This window comes from Adelges cooleyi, unplaced genomic scaffold (genome assembly GCF_023614345.1).
Source record: "Adelges cooleyi isolate 19-005CV unplaced genomic scaffold, UGA_ACOO_1.1 ACOO_flye_CR_arks_rails_tigmint_CR_PRNA_251, whole genome shotgun sequence".
Classification (NCBI taxonomy): domain Eukaryota; kingdom Metazoa; phylum Arthropoda; class Insecta; order Hemiptera; family Adelgidae; genus Adelges; species Adelges cooleyi.
The window spans coordinates 59,109-79,817 of record NW_026095917.1 but is presented as its reverse complement, the minus strand read 5'-3'; positions in this window follow the sequence as shown (position 1 = coordinate 79,817).

The window sequence follows — 20,709 nt, the reverse complement described above, 5'->3', positions numbered from 1 at the left end:
TTATACATACTGCATAAATATATTTAAAATCGGTATGTAACATAGTTGTAATGATATGTGTTTTTTTTTAAAATATGAAATCGCGAAAAAATGCATGAACGAAATAAAAAAAAATTCTACGATTTCACTAAAATTTCACTCCATTAGGAATCTTTTTTTTTTTTAAGCAGAATTGATTAGATGATTTAATTAAAAGTGTTGATCAGCTACGAGTGACATTCTTTTTTTTTAAAACTTATCTTTGTAAAGCCAACAGAAGAAAGGTAAAATATAATAATATGTAAACATGACATATTTATTGTACACAAATATGTTTAACCGACAACCGGTTATGCTGAAAATCAGTACCGACTCAATTATTGTGGATTCATCATCGGCTCTTACCGCAAGTTAAGTACAAGTAGGTCGTCGTCGTCGAATAAACAAAATGGCGTCACTTAAAACCCTTATGTGTAGTAGTTTCAGAGTTTAGTTATTATCGAAGACACGGTTGTTCTTATTAATGATCTTACACCGCTATCAATAAATCGTGATAGTATTATTTAAACTGGTATAATATTCTATCTTTAATATTGCGCATCTTGCCAGATACAGGCAATATTGGTTCTTATACAAGAGCTCAGTAAAGACTGGAAAACATGAGAGCTAATTTGAGAATCTAAGATTTTCAAAGCCTCCTCAACTCACACAAGTTATTCGACCCATATTTATAGCATTTGTTTCAATTCAATATCAATACCAGACGATACACGTAACATTTTTTATACTAAAAAAACACCATTTTTTTTTTTATTTGTTCTTTTTATTAAGTTCTTTCCAATACATTGTGAAAATCTACTGTTAATACTGGCCTCATATACTTGTTCATTTGCAAAGCAGTTTTTATGGGAAAACATTTGTAATTTTCCTAAAGAAATGACTGTGATAGTCTAAAAATAAAAAAATGGCAATCAATACTAAGTATCCTCATTGCTGTATACACTATAGTTGAAGCTATAAATTAAGATTTTTATGAAAAATTGCTTATACTTTACTATTACCTATTAATGTACAGAGATGATAATATTGTTCGGTTTGTACATTGTTGGAAGTCAATATTTGCATTTTTTTTTTATGATTAATTTTATTCCAGGCAGCTTTTGATTCGGTAATGACTTTTTCACAATTATTCAGGCCGGGCACTATTGACTGATATGACTATGACTGCCTGTAACCTAACCGTACCGTAAAGCGCCCGATACCGGTCTTTGCTTATACTCGCGTTTACCATAGTAAATCATCGACGACCTGTCAATCACGGATGGGCCACGTGTCATTCGGTTTTATCATCCGAGTTATCTTTATACGTCTTATTCCAGCGTGCAATGTACAGATCAAGTTGGATACACCGTAGAAAATATATAATAATATATCTTCATGTTAGATTAGACTTGGAGCCTGACAGTTCATACACTGTACACGAACGACATAATATGCATAATAATGCACTTAACAATATTCTTAAAAAAAATGTTAACATTGTACCTAAAGTGCAGTAGAATATACACTTATAAATGTGTTTTCATTAATGCTGCGTTTTATATATAAATACTTAGTATACTAATTTGGTTAGGTTAGATTTAAACAAGTATATCATAATATATTAGACCTATGAAAAAAAAAAAATATATTATTATTGTTAATAATAATTAAGAATTTCGACTGAAATGTATACTTAATAAATATATGTACAGTAATGAGGATGTAATGATAATGTTTTGATTGTCAGACTATCACAGTGATTTCTATAGATTTTATAAGTCTGAAGATAGGTCTAACATATTATACCTACAACAAGTGTAAAATACACTTCGGAACTATTCACGGTAAAAAGTAGAACAGATGTTATTTAAAAAAAAACTTTCTATATATTTATATATGCTGGCAAATACTACTAATATAGGTACATGTGTATTAAAAACGGCTTGTTTATAACGTAACTGTTATTACATTTGTATCACCGCACCATTTCAGTGTAAAACAACATATTTCTCCGAACCGTTTTTGCTAATTTTTCCTGTTTCGAAGGATTTCTTACAGCTAATACAATATGTATAACCTGTATTTTACGGTTTTTGTGTTGATGGTCGTTGTGTTGGTTGGAACAATGAGCCAATCAGGTCTACATAAATTCATTTTGAATTTGACGATGGACAGCCGTCATTTGCACTGCAGTGTAGATATGATTTCCTACCCTGGTTTTGGCATGGTGTTGCCCGAAATCAAAAACCTTGACAGAACTTCACTTATTGAATTTGGAAAACCAAATTTGCCGATCCTGCAGGTCGACACACGGGTAATAAACTTCTCATAGAAATTTAAATATTTTGCGCTTAAAAGTTTCTCCGAAATCTATTAAAATATAAAATACCTCTCTCAAAAAGTTATATAAGGAAGAACAAGTCAGTTGGAATTTGACGATGGACAGCCGCCATTTGCACTGCAGTGTAAATATGGTTTCCTACCCGGGTTTTGGCATGGTGTTGCCCGAAGTCAAAAACCTTGACAGAACTTCACTTATTGAATTTGGAAAACCAAATTTGCCGATCCTGCAGGTCGACACACAGGTACTAAACTTGACATAGAAATTTAAATATTTTGCGCTTAAAAGTTTCTCCGAAATCTATTAAAATATAAAATACCTCTCTCAAAAAGTTATATAAGGAAGAACAAGTCAGTTGGAATTTGACGATGGACAGCCGCCATTTGCACTGCAGTGTAGAAATAATTTCCTACCCGGGTTTTGGCATGGTGTTGCCCGAAGTCAAAAACCTTGACAGAACTTCACTTATTGAATTTGGAAAACCAAATTTGCCGATCCTGCAGGTCGACACACAGGTAATAAACTTTACATAGAAATTTAAATATTTTGCGCTTAAAAGTTTCTCCGAAATCTATTAAAATATAAAATACCTCTCTCAAAAAGTTATATAAGGAAGAACAAGTCAGTTGGAATTTGACGATGGACAGCCGCCATTTACACTGCAGTATAGGTATGATTTCCTACCCGGGTTTTGGCATGGTGTTGCCCGAAGTCAAAAACCTTGACAGAACTTCACTTATTGAATTTGGAAAACCAAATTTGCTGATCCTGCAGGTCGACACACAGGTAATAAACTTCTCATAGAAATTTAAATATTTTGCGCTTAAAAGTTTTTCCGAAATCTATTAAAATATAAAATACCTCTCTCAAAAAGTTATATAAGGAAGAACAAGTCAGTTGGAATTTGACGATGGACAGCCGCCATTTGCACTGCAGTGTACATATGATTTCCTACCCGGGTTTTGGCATGGTGTTGCCCGAAGTCAAAAACTTTGACAGAACTTCACTTATTGAATTTGGAAAACCAAATTTGCCGATCCTGCAGGTCGACACACAGGTAATAAACTTCTCATAGAAATTTACATATTATTTTGTTTTTAACAGTTATATACCTACCCCACCGACCAGAACTTGTAAGTTTAAAATTAATTGTTGAATTTTACTCTATCGCTGTATTCTTTAAATCTATTTAACAGGTTGTTGGAACGACCTTTCTGACTGGCATCCGAGAAATGGGCAAAGGCCTATTCGCAAAGGTGTGTTACGGAGTTGTGGTCAGTGCAGTAGCTATTGTGCTGATTTTTGCTAGTATTGTCATACTGGTACTCTTACTCACGGCTATTGCACCTTTGCTACTTGTATTGACTTCTTATGCACTGTTGCTGAAACTTCTGACTATCATGGTATTTCTGCCGATGTTTCTAGTATGGATAATCGTCAGTGTCATTGTAATTTATATTGTTATTCATTTGAAACGTTCACATATCATATAATGTTATCATACATTAAAAATTATCCCATAAGTTATATTATTATGGTATAAACTAATTGTATATACTCCAAGCAACTGTACGCCACAGCCATGGTGCGTAACCCGTCTTATACAACTTGGAACACAAACTACACAATATTGTAAAATAAAATGATTTTGTATTTCACAAGTTTACTGGTTTGTTTTTTATGCAATTATATTTTTTTAGTAATATCGCATGTTATGCTTTTGCAGTGTGTGTCACAATATTCTTTCAGCTGTGCGGTAGTAAGCGACGGCCCATGATCTTAAGATTGTCTTAAGATACGTCATAGTAATATTATTATAAGGAAATATTGTTTAGAGGATTTTTCGCTATCATCGCCAAAACGACGACGACGTTGTGTTTTTTTTTCATGTCCTGATCGATTTTTCAAAACAAATCGTTGTATACGTTAACCCGTCACCGGTCTTGTGCAAGTACTTATATACTTGGAAATATATACACAGGTCTACATACAAGTCTGCGCGGTGTCTGGCTGACAAAATATATTATGTATTATTGGATCACGTGTGCCGCGGTGTGCTCATCCGCCGTCAATAGTCGCTCAAGTTAATTATTTTTCAAGACGGTATACTTACAAGTCAATCCGTCAAACGTCTTGCCGTAGGTCTCCGGTTTCGGTAAACGTTACTATATTGCCAACACGTGTTGTGATTCTTAACCGCCTTGGGTAAACCGAAAAGTAGTGAGACCGGTGCCCTTTGGTCGTTTTAGTCGGTGCTGTAGTTTATTGAGGTACTGGTGTTTATTTTTTTTAATTTAACTCAATTATTCCAAAATTAGTTGGCGACAGGCGAATTTTTTTTCATTTTTTCCCCTCAAAATGTCTACATAAACGACCAACGTTTGTAACGGAAAACTAGGAGTAGGTTTTAATAAGTTGAACACTTTTTAGTTAATTGTAATATATATATAATAAATATAAGAAAAGTATTATAGAGTAATTGGTTAATATTACAATAAGTAATTCAATATGTTAGCAATATAATAATGTATAATAAATTTGAAGTTAATATAATAATAACTGCGTAGTGCAATCACTACTATTGGTAATCGACTACTGACTACTCGACGCCGTCACTCTACTCGAATATAATAAAATAATGCAATTAAAACAAAAGTATAATTAAATTATTTGAAGGGGACACCCATCGGTCACGTCTTAGTAACAATGCATAGACGCAAAGGAGGACATGCCCTTATAGGGACACATGTGCAATACGTGGGTTTACTACATCACCGTCATTATATCACAATAGTAATTTCTACGGCTCACTCGGATTTTTCTCTAATTAGCTGTACATTATGATTTTAATAAAAATGAACTTTTCTGGAACATAGAAAAACAAAACTTTAATAAACTTTTTTTCTATAGAAATGATTAAAGTGCTTTTTTAACTGAAAATGGTCGATAACCAAATCTTAATGACTACTTGTTAAGTTATTAAGTATTATTTTACACTCGGTGTAAAAATGTTTACAATAAAAATTTGTCGTTTGTGTCTTTTTGTTGTTTATTTTGAATGAGCATCACGAGAGAAATGTACGGCACAAATAATATCAGAAATGACGGATCGTTATCCGTGGTCGTTGTTTTTGCCAGATGGCTTAAAAGTAAATCGAATGCTTTCGACATTAGCCAGTAAACTCACGTATACGTTATATGGAACAAAAGTTAACAATCGAGCAAACGAGACAAGTTCTATTGATCGATTGACAATATGGTATTGTACAACATAGCACTATGTTGTATAAACAGGAATTAAAATCAAATTGGAGGTTGTCATAATACGCAACTATTATCATTCGATAAATGTTAAATGTCATCACTATTACATTTGTAGTAGTGTAGTATCATAAAATGGCACATCGGTGATTGGTTGTTACAACATCTTGCAATAAAAAAAGGATCACAGCCAAAAAGGTTTAAACAATTTTTTTAAAGGACTTAAACGAATCAACTAATTTAGAACTGGCATGAAAAATAAAAATAATCATATTAAACTGGCTAATTGTATTTATAAAAGTTAAGTTAAGATACAGCAAGGTCGAATTTAATAATTACTATTGTTAAAATGATCTCTTTTATTAATTCAAGATATAAAAAACTGTATCTTCACATCTGGCAATCTCATTGGTATACGTAGAATAAGAAATGGACTTAAATAAGAAACAATTGTAAGTTTTTACCACTACATTAATTGTCGTTTATGTTTACTTATAATTAGTGAGTGGCTCTTTTCCATAACGTACCATTGTTAAAATTTAAAAAGTCCACACGTGTTCTTATTGTAAAAATAGTGGGAAAATAAAAATAAAATATCTATCTGAAGATACTCTGGAAAATTGAATGGGTTAAATAAGAATGGAAAAAAGTTACAGTGTATACAGCAAAAAAAAAAGCCCACAATTGAAAATATGAATTACAAATCATAAAAACATAATATTTTATTTATAGTACAGGTATACAACAAGATTGACATTCAAAATATTAAGTACAAATTAAACAATTGAATATATTAAATACAAATCATACAAAATATTATTTATAGTACGAGCCATTATACAAAGTTAACATTGGTATAAGAAAAAAAAAGACACACCAATGTCGATCCGGGAACACTTAAATTCAACTTAATATGTTGTATTAAGTTAATCTTACGTCCTAGTTTGTAGGACTAGGACATCCGGATATCGACAGCTTGGGCGGCCACGTAACAGACTATGGTGGACTTGTACATCTAAGTAGAAAACAATACAACGTTGGTAGACACTATAAAATAGGGTACTACCATAATAGTACAAGTAACCTACTATGAAATTTATTTCGCCTTATCGCCGGACTTTGCAGCAGCATTCCGCTTGCGACATATCTTTGACAAAGTGTCAACTTCCTTTTGTAGTGTTTGGATTTTACTCGTCAACATTTCCACATGCCTATTGTAGCCTTTTTTATCAGAGTCCATCTTTTTGCGCAGCTCAGTTTCGGCGGCGAAACGTTTTTCTCTCAGATCAAAAATCTATCAACAAAAAAAAATTCAGGGTATTTCACAAAAGAATCTCCCTCGTTCGTTCGAGCCCTAACCGGAGCGCTGTAAATTTCTACTTACCAATTTGTTTTTGGTGAAAATTTGCGCATCTTTTTGCTTTGATGACTGTTGCATCTTAGCTAATTGTTCTCTGAGCTCAGTAATGATAGCCGTGCAAGAAGCATGTGGGTCGACGGGTTTATGCATTTTAAACGGCGGCGGAAGCGAATAATCCGGTGCACCGTCGTCGGATCTGCAAACATATGAGAAAAACCAAATAATTTTTATAATAATTTTCAGAATTAATCATCAACCGACCTTCCACGTTTTCCAGACAACGCTGGCTTCGCTTCAGCGAGGTGTCCCTCGAAGGACTTGAAGTCACTCATTTTTATTATAGGTAAAAATGAAAAAACAAAGGATGCACAATTTATATATTATGCGAACAATTTATGATATGTGAAAGCACAACCAAGACTAACTGAGTTGCTTAATATGTAACAAACCGTGGTTCCTAAGACACCGGCGCCTTGACGATCCGAAAAATGACAATAATTCGATTACAATAATTATCAATATATACAAAATATACATCTAATCGTAGGTCTTTGGATATTTCACACAAACTATTTAAATGTTGTACTGTTTTATTTAAATTAAAGCTGTTATCAATAGTTGAACGTGAAAATAAATCAATATGAAATGTATCGACTAATTCCATACCTCTAATCATAGGAGAATTTCGAATAGTACATATTAAAAAGTATTTTGTTGTCTAAATATTATACATGGCGTTGCATCTGGGCCAGGACACATCATGTTTTAAAATTTAAGCGGTTTAGATTTTCTAAAAAAAACTATTTTAACAGCATTGGACCAAAGCGATTATAAACTAAATATTATGGGAGATTATAATATCACCTAATAAAAACAAATTTTAAATTTACATGAGTGCACGAGATTGCCAATGACATAAAAATGATTATTATATACAGCAGAAACATTTTATTTAGTCCATAACCTCTGAGTTCAGCAACACTGCTCTTTTATTTGTATTATGACTTGACACTTGGCCAGTTTATTTATTACTTTATTCATTGGAATATCGATTAAGGAATAAAATTAGCAAAATTTAATTAAAAAACTTACCTCCATCAACACCTGAAAGGTGACAAGTAATTTTTTGAATATATAAAAACTTCTATGAAACTTTTGTGTGTATATTTTTTTTAAATTGCTCAATTTTATTGCCTTACCTTATAAAACAAAAATACTACACTTTACTGTTATTGTCTTTGTTGTTTATTTACACGAATAAATAGGTAGCAAAGATGAGTATCAGTGATCCCTGGATCCAGAGTGACGGACAATCTCAATAAAGACTTTAGCCTAGTTACACTTAGCCTAAGTATTAGCATCATATTTTGATTTACAAATCGATCAAGTAGTGCAGGTATGTGTATAAATAAACACGGTTACTATATTTAACCCTTTTTTTTAATGACTTAAGTGGTACACTCTGAACTGTGCAAAATATAACACCTAAATTATTCCATTTGAACGGCGCAATTTGTAGTGTTAATTACATATTCGAGATCATCTCGTCGATGATCTTTTCAATGGCAAAAACATATTGATAAATGAACCCCTTTCAGACAAGTTGGTTAATAGATGTAGTATTATACCTTGCCTGTCAAAGTGATTTTAAAACGCCTACAATAGAAAAGATAAAGGACAATATTACTTGTGAATAACTAAGCGTTGTTGTTATATTTGGGTGAGTTTTGTGCAAACGATGAAACACCAACATTGTCCGATAGATTTTTTTTTCGCGAGCAATCCAAATGTGTGTTTAAAATATTGTCATAGCACGTCAAGTTTTTGAGAAAATAAATTTTAAAATCGACAAAAACCCCTAAAAACCCGCCATTTCAAAAATGAAAATTGTTCTCATCAAATTGAACCACTATAAAAAAAAACATGAGATAATAAACACCCCATAAGACTTATAGCATGGATCTTTGACGGCTTACAACCCTGAAGTTACTAAAAAAAATATAAAATAAAATACATTGAGCAAAAGTATATATTTTTTGGTTTTTTGAATTGAGCCTTCAGTCTATTAGCGTTATCCATGAGACAACACATGGAGTTTGACTGATTAGTCTCCCAAAACATGTGTGTGCTTGTGTACACTGTTTATAAATGGTCAAAAAAAATTTTTTCAATTTTAATAACTTTTAAAAATAATTAAAATAATGTCAAAATTTAAATAGTTGCTGGTAAAAATTAAAATTAAACCGATTTCACATAGTCAAATCTGCTAATTTTTTTGTTGATGTTTGATAATCTGCTCCCGTAAAAAATGGTTCTTTTTCCAATGTTTTTTTTACATGATTTTGTTGCAATGCTTCGTATTTTTATGTAGGTATCTGACTGTATGCCCAAAAGAGTGCCAACAAGAATAAAAATATTCGGATGTCCTGGGTGAAACAATGCATTTAATTTTGCATGAAAACTTTCACAACTGTTAGTTGTTCGATTAGTGTTTGCTGACAAATCACACCAAATTTTTAAGGGGAAACTGTCCAACTTCATTGTCAATGTAATCATCTAAAATGTAATCTGTGAAACTGTCAATTCAAATCACATCACATGGTTCACCATCAAATCTTCCGTGAAACATTCAACTATGTCATTTTCGTTTGAAAATGGAAACCCGAAAAAGTACTTGAGATATCTACTTTTCTCCGAATTAGACTTATGTTCCTTAGACAGACCCAACTTCTGAATTTTTCGCCACCAGCTTTATTTTACCAACACCATTTTTCGGGACTCAATTCAATATAGTCCGTCCAAATTCCCTACTAATAATAGCAAAGGACACTATGCTTACGATCTTATCTACGTAATAAAATCAAACATATTAAGATAATAAACAGGACTCAATTCAGATAACTAAAAGTAGGATGGATTCAATTTGATGTTATCCGTTTAGACGATCGTTTTTTCTCAAAAAAAAAATTGTTTTCCAAAAATTAAAATAAGTATTTTTTTAAGGTAAATAACGGCTATCACAGTGTGTCCGTTTTACAAATAATTTTCAATAATATACGGTAATTTTGCGTTCCCATAGGCGGCGGCACGTGGCGGGACGCCCGGCTGGGACAACGGAACGGGGCAGGCGGTCGGCGCGACCAGGCCGCGGCGCGCGCGGAAAGCTCACCAGCCCGTCGCGGCGGCAATATACTATTATCAAAAGATTTCATCGATTATTTAAAAAAAAAAATGATCTATACTTATTCTCCTAAGATATCTAATAACGACCGAAAAATAACTTTCATTTTCAAATCACATAATTAATTTTTTTACACAGCATGACAATATTAGATAGGTTATAACAATACAAATTCATTTAATACATATTAATAAATTTTACATTTTAACAAAGTTTGAAGTACAACATCACACAGTCACAAGTACAACATAATTAAACAATTGAAAATAATTATATACAAAACATAAAAACACAAAATTATTTATATCACAAAATATTATACAAGGTTAACTTGTGTACAAGAAAAAGGATTACACATTGAATTTATATTCAAAGTGTAATCCTTTTTACGATATTTAAATATTAATATATATAAATATCACTACAAAATAAATACATGGTTACCAAATATTATACGTTTACCACCACGCCGTAAACAAATATAAAGTTGGTAGTAGCTACCCATATGGAATTTATTTCGCCTTGCCGCCGCACTTTCCACTCAGTTTGGGGTTGCTTTTGGTCAAAGCGTCAACTTCGTTTTGTAGTGTTTGGACTTTATTCGTTAACATTTCCGCTTTCCTGTTATGAACTTTTTTTTCGGAGTCCATCTTTTTGCGAAGCTCAGTTTCGGCGGCGAAACGTTTTGCTTTCAGAACGAAAATCTATCAAAGAAAAGAAAAATTCAGGATGGAATCTCCTTCGTTCGTTCGAGCCCTACCGGAGCCGGTGTAAATTTCTACTTACCAATTTATCTTTCATAAAAATTTGCGCATCTTTTTGCTTTGATGACTGTTGTATCTTAGCTATTTGTTCTCTTAGTTCAGCAATGGTAGCTGTGCAAGAAGCATGCGGGTCTTCGGGTTTATGCATTTTAAACGGCGGCGGAAGCGAATAATCCGGTCCACCGTCGTCGGATCTGCAAACATGAGAAAAACCAAATAATTTTTATAATAATTTTCAGAGTTAATCATCAACTGACCTTCCACGTTTTCCAAACAACGTTGGCTTCGCTTCAGCGAGGTGTCCCTCGAAGGACTTGAAGTCACTCATTTTTATTATAGGTAAAAATGAAAAAACAAAGGATACACAATTTATATATTATGCGAATAAATTATGATATGTGAAAACACAACCAAGACTAACGGAGTTGCTTAATATGTAACAAACCGTGGTTCCTAAGACACCGGCGCCTTGACGATCCGAATAATGACAATAATTCGATTACAATAATTATCAATATATACAAAATATACATCTAATCGTAGGTCTTTGGATATTTCACACAAACTATTAACGAACGAAATCTAATGTCTATTTGACTTTTAAATTGACTCGGTAAGTAAATAAGTCAAACATGGCCACACCGTATGATAATAGTTCTATGAATACACCTCCAGACATTCGCCGACTTGTATACAACACCACTAGTACTTTAGTTCAGCCAAATTACATAGAAACATCTTTTAAAAAAGCCACTCAAACTTAGCCAAAATACAAAATTTCCAAGTACACTCATAACCCAGCTGCTATATGTGTTAGTGTTGGGAGAGTTTGATTCTTATTTTATAAGATACATTGTTTTATGGGTGCAACACATTTGAGATCATCTCGTCGATGATCTTTTAAATGGCAAAAACATGTTGATAAATGTACCCCTTTCAAACAAGTTGGTTAATAGATGTAGTATTATACCTTGCCTGTCAAAGTGATTTCAGAGATAAAAAACAAGATTTTCGAGGGAACTTTTAAACATCAGTCAGAAAAAAACTTACACGGCCTTAAAAATTGTATTTTTACATTAAATCATATTGATCTATGCATCGTGGATAATACAAAACACATATTAGGTTTCCTTTGGAAATGTTGTCCTCTATCAAATTTATTTGAAAAATAAAAATGCGTATACACAATTTTACTTTTAGAACTTGTAAAAGTTATTCTTATTTTCAACAATGACAAACATTCGTTAAATATTAAGAATATTTTATTATCACTACTTATATAATTTGGTTTAACACCTTGTCTTCTTAAATATTAAAAAAGCAAAAGACCTATTCAAAACTGCTAATTTTTTATTTTTGTAGGTATATATATATATATACATTTATAATTCATTCAATTTTGTTTTTGTCAGAAGAACTACATATAACCTTTTTTTTATTGGGCTTTTATCAATTATTTATTTTTGTATGATTCAATTTATTTACTTTACCAGTATCTAATATTTAAGTTAACGACGCTCGAGTCCTTAAATATTAAAAAGTTAAATAAAACATTTGAAAACCTCTAGTGTACTTTCTATATTTTCTTAATAACTAAGTCATTGGAATCTGAATGGTACAATATTTAGTTCAATACTTACTTGTATTATTACAAGTATTTTTAAAATAATATACATAATTGTTATCCAGAAAAAAAATCTAACACTGCAAAGGGTCTAAGTACAGGCAATCTTGTCGGTCCCATACGCTCTGCCTTACACTGTTCTTCTTGTTATTATTACACACACACACACTGTTCTCAAACGAATTAAGGCGATGAAGTTTATGATGTACAGCTGCTGTCTCTGCGGTCCAAATTCAAACAGGGACGCTGCGAAAATCTCGGTAGTAAAAATTACATTTTAATATTGCCGTTTGAATCTCTCAAACTTTCAATAATAATCGATTGTTTACTTGCAACTAAGACAAGTAGCGCAGAGATTTCCTATTAAACGATTATTTATGTCAACCCCTACGATAATACCAATAAATAATGTCTTAAAATATATCGAAAGAATAACGACAACAGTTTGGCAGAAAAATTAAAATCTTAACAACATTTATTAGTTAATAATTATTACAGCATTCCGAAGCCAATAATGTTTAATATTCCAGACAGCAATTAATTCTTTACAGAACTTTTTAAAAACGTTTTAAATATAAAGTGCGTCTTCTCCAAATGTTTTACAATCATTGTTCTTAAATTATTTAACTTTTCAATAACGTTCCTTCAAACTTATTTTGCCACAAAAAAAAGGCTCAGATAATATTATTTATAAACGTTTCTCCAATGTAACCGTTATAACATTTTTACAATGTTATCTCAGTACATTTTAGGAATATTGTTTATATGAAGCTATTAAAACATTAGACCTTCAAAGTTCTTATAAGGTTTTAAAACAAGATAGAAGTAAAATAATAATTTTTTTTTTTAAATCTTCAGTAAAATAATTCTCATCACCATGATAACTATATATTATATAGTAACGCTGTGGGCAATTTTATTTTTTATTTAGCCTGACAGGCCACCAACAGACGTACTACCTGATCAACTCGTCGGCGGACTCAGGCAACGATTTCTAGGCGCTAGTCCGGCGGTACCAAATTGTACCGGCCGAACACCTCGGCCACTTCGTCCAGGCGCTAACTCTTGTTCCGCGCAATCGGTACAAGCACGAGTTCAACAACACCAGGCGGTTGCACGTGCTGTCGTCCACGGACGTCGTCGAGTCATAATCGCCCACGTTTTTATTGCGCAAGGGCTCGCCGTTTTGGCACCGGATCGGCGTCATCATTTCGCGCCTGTCCTAGACGGGCATCTTGCTGCACTGGGACCGGGACAACGACGTGACGTCCCGAGGAGTGATCGCGCCCGGAAGTGTTCGTCAAAACGACCGTGTTGACTACGTCGCAAGTGTACAGGCCGATTAGATAAGTGGATGACCCTGTGTAAACATCTTCACGCGCGGTACGATGTTTTGGGTAGGAGTAAATTTGTGCAAATACCGGAAGTAGGTAACGGAAGTAGAGCTGGCGGATGTGAATTCGACCGGTAAACGGAAGTAACCATTTCGGATATATGTCCAAAGGTACCAGGGGTGTATGTTAAATGTCCACATCGGACAATGCCGCACCATACGAGTGGCTGTACAACAAACTCTTTACCGACAACATTTGATAGCTAGGCTGGGCAAGACTAGGCTAATCTAGCTTTTTTGACAACTACGAGCCACGCTGCGCCGCCCGTGGTTGATCGCTGTATATTATAAATATTCTATCCGCGCATGTAAGATGATTACAGATAACTATTGTGAGTAATTTCCACGGCTCACTCGGTTTTTTTCCATAAAATTCCATTTTGATTCTAAAGAAAAATGTATAATTTATATCACTTACATATACATTTGCATAAAATAAATTTGAGTTGCAAATTTTATATAATTTATAAACATTATTTATATAATTCTAACTACCTAAACTATAAGTTTTATCGTTCCCAATAATGTTTTTAATTACTTTCTCCAATCCATCTGGAATAAACAAATAAAGATTTGAGCTATGCAAAAAGTATTAAACAAAATCAAAATAAATATATAAATCAACACAATAAGCACTTCCTTAAACCTTATTATACCATAACGCATAGTATATTTGATAAACTATTTAGTTTAAAAAAAAAATTTACTAGTTTTAAATAATTACTTCTTAAGGGCGTTGCATGAGGTCTGCATTAGGGAGTTTTGTAAAGGCAATATTTAAGTATTAAGAGCTTTCAATAAATTTCGACCATGTCAATTAATTTTTTCAGTTAATTTGTATATGATTCAAGGTCTTATTTTTAGTTTAAATAATTTTTTCTATGAGTAAAAGCCATTTTGGTTTATTTTAGACCACAAATCCGGACAAAATTTCGACTAAATAGAATGGTCCAATATCAATTTTGTAAAGAGACTCAATTTTTTTGGCTGTTTTACTATGTTATGTAAGAAGCCGATTTTTATTTAAAAATTTCTGTGTCTTGTAATTAAATAAATTAAAATTTACATAAAAAAAGCTATTAACAATAAAGCAATTAACAATTAAAAAGCTGTTTCCTACATAAACTAGTAAAGTTGCCTAAGAACTCTTAGATCTTTAAAAACTATAAATATTTTATAATTCAATAAATACGCTACTTACTAAAACAACGACACGGAACATCAAAAGTAAGAAAAAAATTCGTCCACAGCGAAGTGTATTACTACCGACTGTTTATTTATTCATATCACGTACATAACAAATAAGATTATATTCAAGTGTTACCAACATTACTATACTGAACAATTGTTAATCTATAAATCATTTAACTTATTTTAGAGCACCGGACTATAAGGGAGCAAATAGAAAGATGTATTATATTATACAAATATCCGATTCAAATCCCAAACGCTATGAAGAAGGAATTTGGAATTGAAAATCCGGAACATGTTTTTGAATACGATCATAGCATTAATTCACATATAAATGTTAAGAAGTTACTTTTGGTGTTAGCGTATAAAGGAACATACGGCGACTTTGAGGTATTTGATCTTATATAACTACACTTATAACTATTAACACATCAACTATTAACAAATATCAAAATATTACAAAAATGTGATTGCGAAATATTCCTGTATGATTAATATTAAACTTAGGATCGAATGCTGACGTCTTTTGAAGTAGATTATTAAGTCAAAAAGTTCACTTAACGCTCCGAAGATTTAAAACAACTTGGATGGCTTACTCGTAAAGATATAATAGGTTTTTATGAATACTTAAACATTAAAGGAGAACAATTGTCAATGGCCATGGAATTAATCCCTTGGTCTAAAGGAGGTAATATTAAATTTAGGTCGAAGTAGCGGTTTACATCAAGTTAACAAACTTAATTTATTAAATTTTAGGTAGCGGTTTTGCTACCGCAGCGGAGTTCTTGTTGACCATGATAGATATTCTACCGGAAGTAAGCAAATACTCATACAACCAATAATATATTATACTTACGAACATCAAATGGAAACCATATTGAAGAACGAACGAATAATCCCTGTATAATAAATAGGAATACTCGGATAGAATTTTTCAAAACAGAATTTTCAAAAATAAAAAAACAAGATCCTACTATATGTAATTTTTGAAAATTGACCATATACATTTTTCTGGATAAAAAATTGAATTTGAAAATGTCGTTTTAACATTTAGAGAATCATTACTAGTTATTAAATCGCTAAAAATTAAACAAATGCTTAAAATATAAAATTCGTTGGCATTTTTTATACAGCTTAATTATGTATTTTATCCTTTTTGCTTACATTTTAGGGCAATGGTCTAAACCAAAATCAAATAAAAGAGTTCATCGAATAGTATACATCAAGTATAACTGATTCCGGTAACATTGATCCTTTTTTGCAAGTTAAACAAATCTTTAACGGGTTTGGTATGCCTATTGAGCCGCGAGAAGAGTTATTTGAATATTACCGTAAGAATAGAGTATAAATATATTCACGTTACATATACTCTGAGTTCTTATATAATATATTATAACTGAAACTTGCACAGGGCCCGCTGCAAAAGAGTTGATGGAGTTGATGATCGTTACGGCAGAACGTTCTACGACAGTTCACGAAAATGTAATATAATTTATTTATAATATGTATATAAGTTTAGGCTGGGTTCTTTCTAATTTTTAAAACTCTTCGCTCTCATGCATTACTTTCCCACGGGAAAAAATAAATAGCTGACCCAACAATTTTTTTTTAGTTATATCAACTAGAAATGTATTGTGTCGCTATATTAACTATAATTTTAGTTGGACCTACTATGTATTTTTTCTGTGTCTATTATTTAATTATTCGTTACACGCTATACATAGTTTTACTTTGTCCTTTTTTTAGGAGATTGTGTTAAGTACACAAGAGGTCAGAACATTGATAGCTGGTTTAAGCTTAGCTTAAAAGATATGACACGGACAATGACGGTCTGCTCTACGAAGGCCAAGCAAAAAAGTTTCTAGAAGAATCACTCACTAACAATCCGCAATCTTCAAGAACAAATAATTTTGGAGAAATTTTCTACAACTTTCTATTAATATTTGATTCTTCTTCAAAAAAAATGAACATTGCGGAATTCTTATTTGTCTACATAACAAATAAAACAACTGTTTAATAATCATTAACATATTATTAGAAGTATTGTAACGTTTAAATTTATTTATTAATTATAATATTTGAATTATTGCGCTTTAATGTCTTTTACCTTACAATAAATATAAAAATCATTGATGATTTTTTTTTTCACAGAATATGTAAGAATAAGTATTACTGTTATAATTAAACAATTCAGTACCTAAATGGCTATCCATTTGTGGCACGCCGGGTTCCACGTGGTAACGGAAGTAGGACTAACGGATTTGAATTTGACCGGTAAACGTCCAACAGTACTAGGGGTGTATGTTAAGTGACCACATCGGATAATGCCTCACCACACGCGACACATTTCTATACACGCATCTTACCCTAGTACCTACAATTTACAAACTGTATATTACCTTGACGGAGCAATACAGATATTGATGTGACAGATGTAATTAATTTGTAACAGCTTGTGAAAAAATAACAATATAAAATATACTAGAAAAATACGCTTAACTAAATTGAACTTAAATTGAATAGGTAATTATTTAATAAAAATATATAAATGAAATTTTATAAACCGTGAATATATAAATAGATTACAAAGTTAGAAAAAAAGCATTTAGGCCGTAACAAAACAAATAAAAATTGTTTTTGTTCAATATAATTAATCATATTCTGCCTTGGTTAATCAATTGAGATTTTAACGTCAACTTCAGTACAGAAGTAGAGAGTCTTATTAAATTTCTGAAATATACTTTTAACCTCCAGATTAATTCAGATAGACAAGTTAGTACTACGCAATCAGGAACAATCATAGATGCAGTAGTCCAGCAGAAATTAGACAACTTACAATGTCGTGTTTATGTATCTTATTATAATTAACATAAACCGGTATAAAATATCAATTGTTTCTTAATAAAGTTCTCTTATATGATAAGTTCAGCTCTATTGTAATAACATATCTTACACATTTAAATTCAATACTTTTATACAATAATTATTATCATGTTATTATCAATATACGAAGCGCGCGTCGTGTGTGTAGTATCTCATAGGATAATTATCTATTCTCCTTAACACTTTATTACACATGGAAGCGTACATCTTAAAACAACAATAGACTCATTAAGAGGGGATTGTATTTTCATGTCCCGCTGTACGAGTCTGATCGAATTTACACGATCATAACGATCTTTAATGACCCAAAAGACAGGCATATAACCAGCTTCCAGACCAGCGGAGCGTCAGTTCTTCTTCCTTAGCCTACACTTTCCTTTCAACACACTTTCGCCTGTTTCGGGTAGCTACTATTGTAGTCCGACGTAGAATGTACACTTAATCTGTTCATACCTCCGTGATTCGTATGAACATTCCTAAATATTCATCACATATCCTCTACATATATATTTCCACTATACGAGATCTATATCGCACACGTGTCGCAATCACTTAAATTATAAAAATATCGTTGTTCATTCATTTCTTCAATCACCTTTACTATTATCCTAATGAACCGATCGCCAAAGTACATAAATCAATTTTAATGGTTTAACTAGCCTGGCTACATTGTATGAGGTTAATTTAACCAGCGAGCAATATAGTCTGCTATAATAATTCTTTGGTGTTGCTACTATTAGCATGTATTAAATTATTATTATATATGCTACAAAACTGTATATAGAATTGTACTCTGTCGAGATAGGTTAATAATAAGGGTAGCGTTATGACGCGAGAACTTAAAACACGCTATTAGTGTCTGTGGTCATAGCCACCGGTCTTAGTTGCGTATACATACATATATATTTATGTACGATAAACGTCGAACACATCTTGACAGCATCAAATACACACACTAAAGGATTAAATATTATCTCCAACTAGGTATAGCGGAAGGATAATATAATAGTACATATTCATGCCCATATTCACATATAAACATTTCTCTCCATCTAATTACTTTTACTACCTTTTTTTTTTTTTGTAAAACCCGAAATAAGATGTTGACACATAACTATTGTGAGTACTTTTCGCGGCTCACTTGGTTTTTTTTATTACGTTAATTTTTTACCTATTACGCTGCCAGCTGTCAATTTATTAACCATTTAGTAAATTCTAATTAAATTTTCAATACTTTTATACAAAAACTATAATTAAGGAAAAAATTATAGTTCTCAAACCGGCCAAAATACTAGAATTTTGAGCTAGTCAAAAACAGAGTTGTGTATGATTCGAATAAATCGTTATATAATTAATATTCTTTTTTGAGTAATATATATTCGAATAGCTTTCAAATATATTATTTAAATGGTTCGTAAGATTTTGTTTTAGAAATTATTTTTAGAGCATTATTTTTTATAAATACAATAAAATACCTATAAAATGTATAAAATATATAAAACCAGTATATCAAGGAAAACTATTTGTTATTCGAATAACATTTTTTTGAAGATAAATGTTTTATAATATGTACGTTTAAAAATGTTAGCTGAATGTTAACAGTTTTAGTGACAAATTACTTATACAATATGCTTTAATAAATGCTAGTGTAGTAGCCCCTTAGGAAGTAGCAAGTATGTACTTTAAACTAATAAAATACTACGATGGTCATTTATATTTCGCTAACATATTAAACTCCAACTATTAGCGGCGAAAAAATAAAATACTTATAAGCCAAGTCAATATGTTCGATTTACTTTAATCTCGTACAAAGAGCATTTGTTAATTTTTAGGTTTATTTTATTTCGATACTTTTAAATATAAAACTAATAACGGTGTGTATTCTTTATATACTTTAACTTCTGTTGTTTATTAACAACCAATGGTTGTTTCATTAAAACGCCAAGTACCGGTTGACATTTTTATCTTTGCTTAATAAAATATAACAATTTACTATAAATAGTTACCGTTTGAACGTATCTCGTTAATAGAGAACTGTTTTCGGTATCATTTTGTTGAGTGATCAACTTATCGTGAACCACTCAATATCTACAAACCGCATTTCCCCACCCATCCTAACTTTTAAATTCTTATAACTTTCAACCGGCTAAGTAATGATATCCGGCCGTCGGCGGCTGTTGCTATGCAAATCAACAATCGACTTTTGCTGGGAAAATTTCCCAAATTTGCCATTTAAGGGCTCTAACCCGGCGGAAAGTGCAGCTAGAGAGACGCACGACCCCGCATAGTTACCGCTAAGTCAAGCCCTATCTGCTGATGTTAAGTGCGCCAAGATTCAATGTGTATTTGTAAAAAACGACTAGTACCTACTCAATTACACAAAAAATACATTTCTACCTGCAGACTCCAAGCTATAAAACCATCAAAATTTAAGCTTAACCTAACAGTAGGAAAAAAGTTATGCATTGATTTATGCACAAGTGTCAAAATTCTATATTATGTTAAATCCCATTTAAACTTCAACAATTTCTTATTAACCCTATGAGATAACAAGTGGTCCATGATAAAACAATCACCCTGTATATATTTATGTATTTAATATATAAAATAATTGTGTTATTTGTTGTTTATTTAAAAAACCATAACATTTTAATTTTTAATAATAGTTTCACCGTTTGGTCGTCAAGGCA